This window comes from Somniosus microcephalus, chromosome 16 (assembly GCF_052327205.1).
Source record: "Somniosus microcephalus isolate GS21.2 chromosome 16, FLI_Smic_1.0, whole genome shotgun sequence".
NCBI classification, from domain to species: domain Eukaryota; kingdom Metazoa; phylum Chordata; class Chondrichthyes; order Squaliformes; family Somniosidae; genus Somniosus; species Somniosus microcephalus.
Genome location: NC_141002.1, coordinates 98,545,846 through 98,559,043, shown reverse-complemented (window position 1 = coordinate 98,559,043; position 13,198 = coordinate 98,545,846).

Below are 13,198 nucleotides of genomic sequence, written 5' to 3'. Positions count from 1 at the left end.
GGAACAGTACAAGAGGCCAAGGACGGTGAGGTCCGAGTGGGAATGGAGCGGTGAATTGAAATGACAGGCGACCGGAAGCTCAGGGTCACCCTTACGGACTGAACGGAGGTGTTCCGCAAAGCGGTCACCCAATCTGCGTTTGGTCTCCCCAATGTAGAGGAGACCGCATCGTGAGCAGCGAATACAGTATACTAGATTGCGAGAAGTACAAGTAAATCGCTGTTTCACCTGGAAGGGGTGTTTGGGGCCCTGGATTTCGGATTTCCAACATCTGCAGTATTTTGCTACCATATTCTAGATGTGGCTTAAACTCGCACCTTGTACAAGGAAGGAATTGTACTTCTGGTTTTATATTTCATTCTCCTAGTCGTACATCCTATTCGCTCATGACATAAGAAATAGGAGCAGGAGTAGGCCAATCGGCCCCTCGAGCCTGCTCCGCCATTCGATAAGGTCATGGCTGATCTGATCCTAACCGCCAATCTACTATCACAGAACCATCTCCTGAATCTAACATAATTAGACACAAGAAATAGGAGCAGGATCAGGCTACACGGCCCCTGGGCCCGCTCCGCTACCCACAGGGCCATGACCGATCCGATCCTAGACTCATGTCCAAATTCTTGCCCGCTCCCCGTAACCCTTAATTCCCTTTACTTCCAGGAAACTGTCTATTTCTGTTTTAAATTTATGTAATGATGTAGCTTCTACAGCTTTTTGGGGCAGCATATTCCATGGACCTACCACCCTCTTGAGTGGAGTAGTTCCTCCTCATCTCAGTTTTGAAAGAGCAGCCCCTTATTCTAAGACTATGCCCCCTAGTTCTAGTTTCACCCATCATCGGGAACATCCTCCCCGCATGGATGTTCAATGATTCATAAACAGCCACAGTCAGGTCCTTCCCCACTTGGTAGCCTTGTTCAAGACTTCTCTGCACATTCTCTGAGGGATGTACTTTCCCCAGTGGGCCCAATTGTACTTATTAAAGCTACTTATAAGTTCAACAGAGCACTTCCAGCAGGGATCACCAGATAGTGATCAGGAGTGCGAACCCCAGCTCAGTTTGTTTTCCTCTCACTAAGTCGGGACTATTGTTTCTAACTCCTTGGAATTTTTTTATTAAAAAAAGTTTTTTATTTAAAGGCTCTGTAGTCGCTCCCATTGCAGCAGCTGGGGAAAGAGTGCAAAGACAATTGTAACACTCCTACCCTTGCTGTGGCTGCGATCAGCGAACTCCTCACACACTGCGGATCGAAACTGCCACCTTCCTGGTTTGAGGCTCAGCTTCCCCCCTGGGTAGCTTTGCTGAGCCAGTGGGGGAAGCTGTGCTCTAGCCACAGGAGGAGGCCAGTCAGCCTCTTGAGCATGTTCCGCCATTCAGTGAGATCATGGATGAAATGCGACCTAACTCCATGTATCCGCCTTTGGCCCATATCCCTTGATACCTTTGGTTAACAAAAACCTTATCAATCTCCGATTTAAAATTAACAATTGATCTAGCATCAATTGCCGGTTGCGGAAGAGTGTTCCAAACTTCTACCACCCTTTGTGTGTAGAAGTGTTTCCTAATTTCGCTCTTCAAAGGTCTGGCTCTAATTTTTAGACTATGCTCCTTGGCCCTAGACCAGTGGAAATAGCTCCCAGTTAAGAATGGAGGTAGGGGAATAAAAACACAAGGATCGCCTTTTAACCAGCTTGCTGGAGATTTGTCATTCAAGGGAGGTGAATTGAAGAGTCTATTTGAAAATCTTTGAGAAAAGGAACTTACTAGTTTGAAACTCCAGAGGGGGGAAAAAAAATCAGTTTGATGCTTTGAAAATATAGTTTCGATTTAGTACAATGTTGAGAGATACAAGGAAAAAATGTGCTCGAGTTGTGATCCTTTAATTTTATCAAGGGGTTTGGTGGACAGAGCTCTACTGTAAATATATAACTATTGCATGGCTGTTATTTCCCTGTTTGGCTTTCATTAAATAAATTCTCTTAATGGTTTTATACTTAAATGAGGTCTGAAGATGTGATGCCCAGCAAAGACCAGAGAGGCTGTGGAGGTACAAGAAAGTCCAGATGCTAAAAATTAAGACCAAGTTTTGTGTTTCATGATCTGAGGGGCACTGCCAAAAGTTCACTTAGATTTCAAGTCTAGAATAGGCAGTCTTTCAACAACAACAAAATTGGGCAGTTAGGACTCATTCATGATGAGTGATTGAAGGTATGAGATAATCTAGGAGGGTAGGAAAGACCCTAAAATACAACCAGCCCCATTTGGCTGCACAATTGAGATGCACGGTGAAGGGAGATCAAGGTGCCAGCCTGGTGGAAGCCCCAGTATTGGATAGCTCCAAGCCCTGAGTAAATGAGACCATAAAGGTACCGATATAGACTTAGGCTTCCTCAAAACACAAAAATTGTGAACATCCTGTGCAATCTTAATCTCATAATGGTGTCCACACCAGTGCCAGTTTAATGCCCCTCTGTCTCACCCTTCCCCCATTCCTAGATTAGATGACGGGCAACGTTCCAATGGTCAGTCGGTCTGGCTCGATGACAGCTTCCTCAGTTTCTATTCTATCCAACCCTTTCATAATCTTATTTCTATAGGGTCACACCTCAGCCTTCTCTGTTTCCAGAGAAAAGAGCCCCAGCCTGTTCAATCGTCCCTGATAGGTATGATCGCACAGTTCTGGTATCATCCTAGTAAATCTTTTTGCACCTTGTCCAGTGCCTCTATGTTCTTTTTATAATGGGGCGAGCAGACCTGTGCACAGTGCTCCAAGTGCGGTCTAACCAAGGTTCTGTACAAGTTTAGCATAACTTCACTACTTTTCAATTCTTTCCCTCTAGAAATGAACCCCAGTACTTTGTTTGCTTTTTTAATGGTTTTATTAACCTGCGTCGTTTCATTTAGTGAGTTGTGTATCTGTGCCCCTAGATCCCGTTACTCCTCTACCCCATTTAGACTCTTATTTTCCAGGGAGTATGTGGCCTCCTTACTCTTCCTATCAAAATGCACCACCTCACGCTACACCTACATTGAAATTAATTTGTTAATTGTGCAAGTTTATCGATGTCTTCCTGTATTTTGTTGCATTCTTCCTCAGTATTATCTACACCCCCCAATTTGGTGTCATCTGTAAGTTTTGAAATTATACTTCCAGGGCCCGAGTCCCAATGGTTTATGTAAGTGATCAGTGATCTAGTCAGACCATATGTGGGAGACATAGAATCATAGAAATTTACAGCACGGAAGGAGGCCATTTCGGCCTATCTTCTCCGTGCCGCCCGACAAAGAGCGATCCACCCTAATCCCACTTCCCAGCTCTTGGTCCGTAGCCCTGTAGGTTACGGCACTTAAAGTACATATCCAAGTATTTTTTAAATGTGATGAGGGTTTCTGTCTCTATCACCCGTTCAGGCAGTGAGTTCCAGACTCCCACCACCCTCTGGGTGAAAAAAGTTCTCAAATCCCCTCTAATCCTTCTACCAATCACTTTAAACCTCCTACCATTTGGCGTCATATTGCAGAGAAACACACTGCCAACGGTGGTTTTTGGGATGACTCCAGGGGAATGTATGATGTTTGGCTCTACGCTCACCAGTCCCTCAAACAAATTACTCTGATGTTCGTATCAGAACAATGATTGCACTTAAGAAAATGATGGGCAGGAAAAGGCCCACTGGTCCCTCCAGCCTGTCCCGTACAGCCGTGATGCCTTCTGCGTCACGATATGGGCACTCCCTACCCTATCCTCTCCTGTGTATAAGCTGTGTCTTTATGCATTTCTCCACTTCACCTGAAGAAGGAGTAGCGCTCCGAAAGCTTGTGATTTCAAATAAAGCTGTTGGACTATAACCTGGTGTTGTGTGACTTCTTACATCTATCCTCTCCTAGGAGAGGTTAAAAACCCTGGGCCAATTAGCGGGGGGGAGGTATTCCTTTTCCACCCCTTTAGATGATTGAAGTGAGTGGAGAAGATCACATCTGTTTCTTGAGTTCATTCCCAATCCATTTCAAACACCCCCGTTAGTTACATGTGTCTCGGGGTTCCTTCTCAATCCTTTGTTGTGTTGGGGTTTGCTGCCATTTTTCTGCAGCTGCAAAATTTCCTCTTTCATGTAGCGTGTGGAAACCTGCTTGTGTTAGCCGTGGCTCAGTGGGCAGCGCGCTCGCCTCTTGAGTCAGAAGGGTTGAGAGTTCAGGTCCCACTCCAGAGACTTGAGCACAAAAAGCCAGGCTGACACTCCAGTGTAGTACTGAGGGAGGGCTGCACTGTCGGAGGGGCGGTACTGAGGGAGCGCTGCACTGTTGGAGGGGCAGTACTGAGGGAGCGCCGCACTGTCGGAGGGGCAGTACTGAGGGAGCACCACTGTCGGAGGGGCAGTACTGAGGGAGCGCTGCACTGTCGGAGGGGCAGTGCTGAGGGAGCGCCGCACTGTCGGAGGGGCAGTACTGAGGGAGCGCCGCACTGTCGGAGGGGTAGTACTGAGGGAGCGCCGCACTGTCGGAGGGGCAGTACTGAGGGAGCGCTGCACTGTCGGAGGGGCAGTACTGAGGGAGCGCCGCACTGTCGGAGGGGCAGTACTGAGGGAGCGCCTCACTGTCGGAGGGGCAGTGCTGAGGGAGCGCCGCACTGTCGGAGGGGCAGTGCTGAGGGAGCGCCGCACTGTCGGACGGGCAGTACTGAGGGAACGCTGCACTGTCGGAGGGGCAGTGCTGAGGGAGGGCTGCACTGTCGGAGGGGCAGTACTGAGGGAGCGCCGAACTGTCGGAGGGGCAGTGCTGAGGGAGCGCCGCACTGTCGGACGGGCAGTACTGAGGGAACGCTGCACTGTCGGAGGGGCAGTACTGAGGGAGGGCTGCACTGTCGGAGGGGCAGTGCTGAGGGAGTGTCGCACTGTCGAAGGGGCAGTACTGAGGGAGCGCCGCACTGTCGGAGGGGCAGTGCTGAGCGAGCGCCGCACTGTCGGAGGGGCAGTGCTGAGGGAGCGCCGCACTGTCGGAGGGGCAGTGCTGAGGGAGCGCCGCATTGTCGGACGGGCATTACTGAGGGAACGCTGCACTGTCGGAGGGGCAGTACTGAGGGAGGGCTGCACTGTCGGAGGGGCAGTAGTGAGGGAGCGCCGAACTGTCGGAGGGGCAGTGCTGAGGGAGCGTCGCACTGTCGGACGGGCAGTACTGAGGGAACGCTGCACTGTCGGAGGGGCAGTACTGAGGGAGGGCTGCACTGTCGGAGGGGCAGTGCTGAGGGAGTGTCGCACTGTCGGAGGGGCAGTGCTGAGGGAGTGTCGCACTGTCGGAGGGGCAGTGCTGAGGGAGCGCCGCACTGTCGGAGGGGCAGTGTTGAGGGAGCGCTGCACTGTCGGAGGGGCAGTGTTGAGGGAGCGCTGCACTGTCGGAGGGGCAGTGCTGAGGGAGTGCCGCACTGTCGGAGGGGCAGTGCTGAAGGAGCGCTGCACTGTCAGAGGGCAGTACTGAGAGTGCCGCACTGTCGGAGGGGCAGTACTGAGGGAGCGCCGCACTGTCGGAGGTGCCGGCCTTCAAATGAGACGTTAAACCGAGGCCCTGTCTGCTTTCTGAGGTGGCGTAAAAGATCCCACGGCACTATTTCAAAGAAGAGCAGGGGAGTTCTCCCTGGTGTCCTGGGGCCAAAATTTATCCCTCAATCAAAATCACTAAAACAGATTATCTGGTCATTATCACATTGCTGTCTGTGGGAGCTTGCTGTGCACAAATTGGCTGCTGCGTTTCCTACATTACAACAGTGACTACACGCCAAAAAGAAAAGTACTTCATTGGCTGTAAAGCGCTTTGGGACATCCGGTGGTCGTGAAAGGCGCTATAGAAATGCAAGTCCTTTTTTCTTTTTTCCTTTTATCCAGTGTGTCTGAAGGTATGTTGCTTCCTCTCTCTGGGGGTTGTTGCCCTGCTCATTTCTACTCACTTCTTTCTGTATGCCGGCTCTTTCTTTCTTTAATCGGCCAATGTCAGGTGCCCTTGATAATTCCTAGTTTGATTTAAATCCATTCCTTTGTAGGTGCTGAATTGATATTTCAGCATCAAAGGCATTAACAGAAGGTGATGATTTTATAGAGTTCCACAGGGAGTGAGACAATGCTAGTTTAATGTCACAATGACTTGCCACACTAATATGAAGAGATCTGTTGAATTCCAGTAACACTGTTTTGTAGAAATCTGCAGATATGGCATCAGCAACCTTGCAATCTGAATAACCTAGGGGGATGGGAAAGATGTTATTGCAAGGAATTTAGCGATGAGGAAAGATTGGAGAGGCTGGGGTTGTTTTCTTTGGAACAGAGGAGGCTGAGGGGAGATTTAATTGAAGTGTATAAAATTACGAGGGTCCCAGATAGAGTGGATAGGAAGGACCTATTTCCCTTAGCGGAGGGGTCACTAACCAGGGGTCATAGATTGGTGGGAGGTTTAGAGGGGATTTGAGGAGAAATCTCTTCACCCAGAGGGTGGTGGGGGTCTGGAACTCACTGCCTGAGAGGGTGGTAGAGGCAGAAACCCTCATCACATTTAAAAAGTACTTGGATATGCGCTTGAAGTGCCGTAACCTACATGGCTACGGATCATAGAAACATAGAAGATAGGAGCAGGAGTAGGCCATTCGGCCCCTCGAGCCTGCTCCGCCATTTAATGAGATCATGGCTGATCATCCAAACTCAGTACCCTGTCCCTGCCTTCTCCCCATATCCCTTGATCCCCTTAGCCTTAAGAAATATAGTCAGAGTAGAAATAGAAGGATATTTCATATGAATACGTGGCTAGAGGAATGGTGCAAGGGGGGAGGGATTCAAATTCCTGGGACATTGGAACCGGTTCTGGGGGAGGTGGGACCAATACAAAACGGACGGTTTGCACCTGGGCAGGGTCGGGACCGATGTCCTAGGGGGAGTGTTTGCTAGTGCTCTGGGGGAGGGTTTAAACTAAAATGGCAGGGGGTTGGGAACCTGAGCGGGGAAACAGAGGAAAGGGAAACAAGGATAAAAGCGAAAGACAGGAAGGAGAAAAACAAAAGTGACAGGCAGAGAAATCAAGGGTTTAAATCAAACATGGCCACAGTAAATAATAATTCTAAAAGATCTAACAGCGTTAAAAAAACAAGCCTGAAGGCTTTGTGTCTTAATGCGAGGAGTATTCGTAATAAGGTGGATGAATTAGCTGTGCAAATAGAGGTAAACGAATATGATATGATTGGGATTACGGAAACATGGCTCCGGGGTGGCCAAGGCTGGGAACTCAACATCCAGGGATATTCAATATTCAGGAAAGATAGGCAGAAAGGAAAAGGAGGTGGGGTAGCATTGCTGGTTAAAGAGGGGATTAACACAATTGAAAGGAAGGATATTAGCTCTGATGATGTGGAATCTGTGTGGGTAGAACTGAGAAATACCAAGGGGCAGAAAACGTTAGTGGGAGTGGTATATAGACCTCCAAACAGTAATGCGGAGGTCGGGTATGGCATTAAACGGGAAATTAGAGAAGCGTGCAATAAGGGCATAGCACTTATCATGGGTGACTTTAATCTCCATATAGATTGGGCTAACCAAATTAGTAACAATACTGTGGAGGAGGAATTCCTGGAGTGTATACGGGATGGTTTCCTGGACCAATATGTCGAGGAACCAACTAGAGATCAGGCCATCTTAGACTGGGTATTATGTAATGAGAAAGGATTAATTAGCAATCTTGTTGTGCGAAGCCCCTTGGGTCGGAGTGATCATAATATGATCGAATTCTTCATTAAGATGGAGAGTGAAATAGTTGACTCAGAGACTAGGGTCCTGAATTTAAATAAAGGAGACTACGATGGTATGAGGTGCGAGTTGGGTAGGATTGATTGGGGAATGTCACTCAAAGGGTTGACGGTGGATGGGCAATGGCAAACATTTAAAGATCGCATGGATGAACTACAGAATTTGTTCATCCCAGTTTGGCATAAAAATAAAACAAAAAAGGTGACTCAACTGTGGCTAACAAGGGAAATTAGGGATAGCATAAGATCCAAGGAGAGGACATATAAATTGGCCAGAAAAAGCAGTAAACCTGAGGATTGGGAGCAGTTTAGGATCCAACAAAGGAGGACAAAGGGATTAATTAAGAGGGGGAAAATAGAGTATGAGAGTAAGCTATCAGGGAGCATAAAAACTGACTGTAAAAGCTTTTATAGATATGTGAAGAGAAAAACATTGGTGAAGTCAAGCGTAGGTCCCTTGCAGTCAGAATCAGGGGAATTTATAATGGGGAACAAAGAAATGGCAGACCAGTTAAATACATAATTTGGTTCTGTCTTCACAAAGGAGGACATAACTAACCTCCCAAAGATGTTGGGGAACATAGGGTCTAATGAAAGGGAGGAACTGATAGAAATCAGTATTTGTAGGGAAATGGTGTTAGGGAAATTGATGGGATTGAGGGCCGATAAATCCCCAGGGCCTGATAATCTACATCCTAGGGTATTTAAGGAAGTGGCCCTAGAAATAGTAGATGCATTGCTGGTCATCTTCCAAAATTCGATAGACTCTGGAACAGTACCCATGGATTGGTGGGTAGCTAATGTTACCCCACTGTTCAAAAAGGGTGGTAGAGAGAAAACGGGGAATTACAGACCGGTAAGCCTGACATCGGCAGTGGAGAAAATGTTAGAGTCCATTATAAAGGATGTAATGGCAGAGCACTTGGAAAAAAGTGACAGGATCGGACAAAGTCAACATGGCTTTACAAAAGGTAAATCGTGCTTGACTAATCTACTGGAATTTTTTGAGGATGTAACTGGTAAAATAGATAAGGGAGAACCAGTGGATGTGGTGTATTTGGATTTTCCAAAGGCTTTCGATAAGGTCCCGCATAAGAGATTAGCGTGTAAAATTAAGGCACATGGGATTGGGGGCAAGGTATTGACTTGGATAGAGAACTGGTGGGCAGACAGGAAGCAAAGAGTTGGAAGAAACGGCTCTTTTTCTGAGTGGCAGGCAGTGACTAGTGGGGTACCGCAGGGATCGGTCCTTGGACCCCAGCTATTCACAATATATATTAATGATCTAGACGAGGGAACTAGATGTAATATCTCCAAGTTTGCAGATGACACAAAGCTGGGTAGGCGTGTGTGCTGTGAGGAGGATGCCAAGAAACTCCAGGATGATTTGGACAGGTTGGGTGATTGGGCAGATGCATGGCAGATGCAATATAACGTGGATAAATGCGAGGTTATCCACTTTGGTGTCAAAAACAGGAAGGTAGATTATTATCTGAATGGCAATAGATTGGGAGAAGGGGAAGTGCAAAGAGACCTGGGTGTCCTTGTGCACCAGTCGCTGAAAGTAAACATGCAGGTGCAGCAGGCGGTTAAGAAGGCAAATGGTATGTTGGCCTTCGTAGCGAGAGGGTTTGAGTACAGGAACAAGGATGTCTTGCTGCTGTTGTACAGGGCCTTGGTGAGACCACTTCTTGAGTATTATGTACAGTTTTGGTCACCTTATCTGAGGAAGGATGTTCTTGCCATGGAAGGAGTGCAGCGAAGATTCACCAGGCTGATACCTGGGATGGCAGGAATGACGTATGAGGAGAGATTGGGTAGATTGGGCTTGTACTCGCTGGAGTTTAGAAGAATGAAAGGGGATCTCATCAAAACTTATATAATTCTAACAGGACTGGACAGACTAGATGCTGGAAGGATGTTCCCGATGGTCGGGGGTTCCAGAACCAGGGGTCACAGTCTAAGGATAAGGGGTAAGCCATTTAGGACAGAGATGAGGAGGAATTTCTTCACCCAGAGAGTGGCGAACCTGTGGAATTCTCTGCCAAAGAAGGCAGTAGAGGCCAATACATTAAATATATTCAAGAAGGAGTTGGATATATTTCTTAAGGCTAGAGGGATCAAGGGGTATGGGGAGAAGGCAGGAACAGGGTTCTGAATTTGAATGATCAGCCATGATCTCATTGAATGGCGGAGCAGGCTCGAGGGGCCGAATGGCCTACTCCTGCTCCTATCTTCTATGTATCTACATCCATCTCCTTCTTGAATATATTTAATGAATTTGCCTCAACTGCCTTCTGTGGTAGAGAATTCCACAGGTTCACCACTCTCTGGGTGAAGAAATTCCTCTTCATCTCAGTCCTAAATGGCTTACCCCTTATCCTTAGACTGTGACCCCTGGTTTTGGACTCCCCCGCCATCAGAAACATCCTTCCTGCATCTAGTCTGTCTAGTCCTGTTAAAATTTTATAAGTTTCAATGAGATCCCCTCTCATTCTTCTAAACTCCAGCGAGTATAAGCCCAATCGACCCAATCTCTCCTCATACGTCATTCCTGCCATCCCAGGCATCACTCTGGTGAATCTTCGCTGCACTCCCTCCATGGCAAGAACATCCTTCCTCATAAGGTGACCAAAACTGCACACAATACTCAAGGTGTGGTCTCACCAAGGCCCTGTACAACTGCAGCAAGACATGTTTGTTCCTGTACTCGAATCCTCTCGCTATGAAGGCCAACATACCATTTGCCTTCTTAACCGCCTGCTGCACCTGCATGTTTGCCTTCAGCGACTGGTGCACAAGGACACCCAGGTCTCATTGCACTTCCCCTTTTCCCAATCTATTGCCGTTCAGATAATAATCTGCCTTCCTGGACCAAGAGCTGGAAAGTGGGATTAGGGTGGATAGCTCTTTGTCGGCCGGCGCAGACAAGATGGGCCGAATGGCCTCCTCCTGTGCAGTAAATTTCTAGGATGCTATGATATGAAAGCAGCAATTCAGATACCCTGCTGAAGAGTCAGCTGAGCGTATACACTGTTAACGATAGCAAAATACTGCGGATGCTGGAAATCCGAAATGACAACAGAAAATGCTGGAAAAACTCAGCAGGCCAGGGCAGCATCCGTGGAAAGAGAAACAGTGTCAACGTTTCAGGTTGCAGACCCTTCGTCAGAACTGAGAAAAAAAGCAGGAAATGAAACAGATTAAAAGGCAGTTTGGGAGCTGGGAAATGGGGGAGGGGATGAAAGAAGAGACATTAAGAGATATTCAAGGTGAGACGAGATGGTAATAGGACAGGTAAAGAAACAAACAATGGCTCTAGATGAAGTGTGAAATACACTGTTAAACTTTGCACAGTAGGTCACAGAAGCAGGCTGCTCGATGCTAGACATATACTTTACACCGATGCACTGAGGAAGGATGTTCTTGCCATGGAGGGAGTGCAGCGAAGATTCACCAGACTGATACCTGGGATGGCAGGAATGACGTATGAGGAGAGATTGGGTCGATTGGGCTTATACTCGCTGGAGTTTAGAAGAATGAGAGGGGATCTCATTGAAACTTATCAAATTCTAACAGGACTAGACAGACTAGATGCAGGAAGGCTGTTCCCGATGGTGGGGCAGTCCAGAACCAGGGGTCACAGTCTAAGGATAAGGGGTAAGCCATTTAGGACAGAGATGAGGAGGAATTTCTTCACCCAGAGAGTGGTGAACCTGTGGAATTCTCTACCACAGAAGGCAGTCGAGGCCAATTCATTAAATATATTCAAGAAGGAGTCGGATATATTTCTTAAGGCTAAAGGGATCAAGGGATATGGGGAGAAAGCAGGGACCGGGTACTGAATTTGTATGATCAGCCATGATCGCATTGAATGGCGGAGCAGGCTCGAGGGGCCGAATGGCCTACTCCTGCTCCTATCTTCTATGTTTCTATAAACATTACTGGTTCCATTCTATGAATTTTTTGTTGAGTGCTTAAGCAGTGTCAGCTCAAGTGAGACTCTGTTAACAACCAGAGCCCTGTAATTCACTATCTGCAGGCCAAAGCCATGTCGAGTCTCGACAATGTACTGTCCCCGTCTCTGCAGACACCTTTGCTGCCTCAAAGACTTAACTCTGATGCTAAGAAGCCTCACAAAGCTTTCAGTCACAGCCCTTGTCCTTTTCCAAGGAAGGATGCTTTAATAAATAAAACAGCTCACTCAGAAATCTGAGGCCGTTTCTTACTGCTCCACATAAAGTAGGATTCCTCGCGTCCCATCATTGGGCGTACTCGGTTTATCGTCAGCAGAGGGAGGGAATACAGTGACAGGAAAGAGGTGTTAAATGATGTCCGAGTATTCAATCCAGCGAGGACGAACCAGAGACAAAGGAATTCTCCTCATCTTTCTATCCGTGTTCTCGGTGCTTTTTATAGGACTGTAACTCAGTGGCCGCCTCCCATTTCATTCAATACATCTCATCGTGGTACAGCAGGCTGAATGGTTTGACTCCATCTCCAGTTACCTGGCAGTGAGCTGGAATATACTGCCCCATCAATCTTCTGAATAAGTAGTCTATTAGGAAAAAGTGATACTGTATCAATTACAGCGGTATAAAAGCACAATAATGAACGAGTATTAATTACAATGAAAATCAATACTAAGTGGTCATCATAGTTGCCTTAATTTGATTACAACCTGTAAGTGGCTATTTAAGGTAGATGCCCATTTAATCAGAATGGCCAGAGACCAGAGTTTTACTGCAGATATACTGTGCTGAGCAGTAGCTGCATTTTCAACTAAACCTGTGCAGCTACTTCTAATTTTGTTTATAGGACATTGCTTCTGTAAAAAGAAATTAAGTTCAATGAGCTGATTCATCTTCTTCTCTTCTTCTAAGGCAGTCCCTCGGAACCGAGGATGACTTGCTTCCACATTAAAAATGAGTTCTCAGGTGACTGATGAGTCCAATGCGGGACCTACAGTCTCTGTCACAGGTGGGCAGACGGTGGTTGAAGGGCCGGGTGGGTGAGGTGCTTGGGTTGACGTGCGCTCCTTGCGCTGTTTGCGCTTGGCTTCCGCTTGCTCCTGGCGAAGAGACTCGAGGTGTTCAGCGCCTTCCCGGATGCTTCTCCTCCACTTTGTGCGGTCTTGGGCCAGGGATTCCCAGGTGTCGGTGGGGTTGTAACACTTTTTCAAGGAGACTTTGAGGGTGTCCTTGAAGCGTTTCCTCTGCCCACCTAGGGCTCTCTTGCAGTGTTGGAGCTCCGAGTAGAGCGCTTGTTTTGGGAGTCTCGTATCGGGCATGTGGACGATGTGACCCGTCCATCGGAGCTGATTGAGCGTGGTCAAAGCTTCGATGCTGGGCTGAGCGGGAACACTGACATTGGTGCGCCTATCCTGCCAATGGATTTGCAGGATCTTGCGGAGGCAG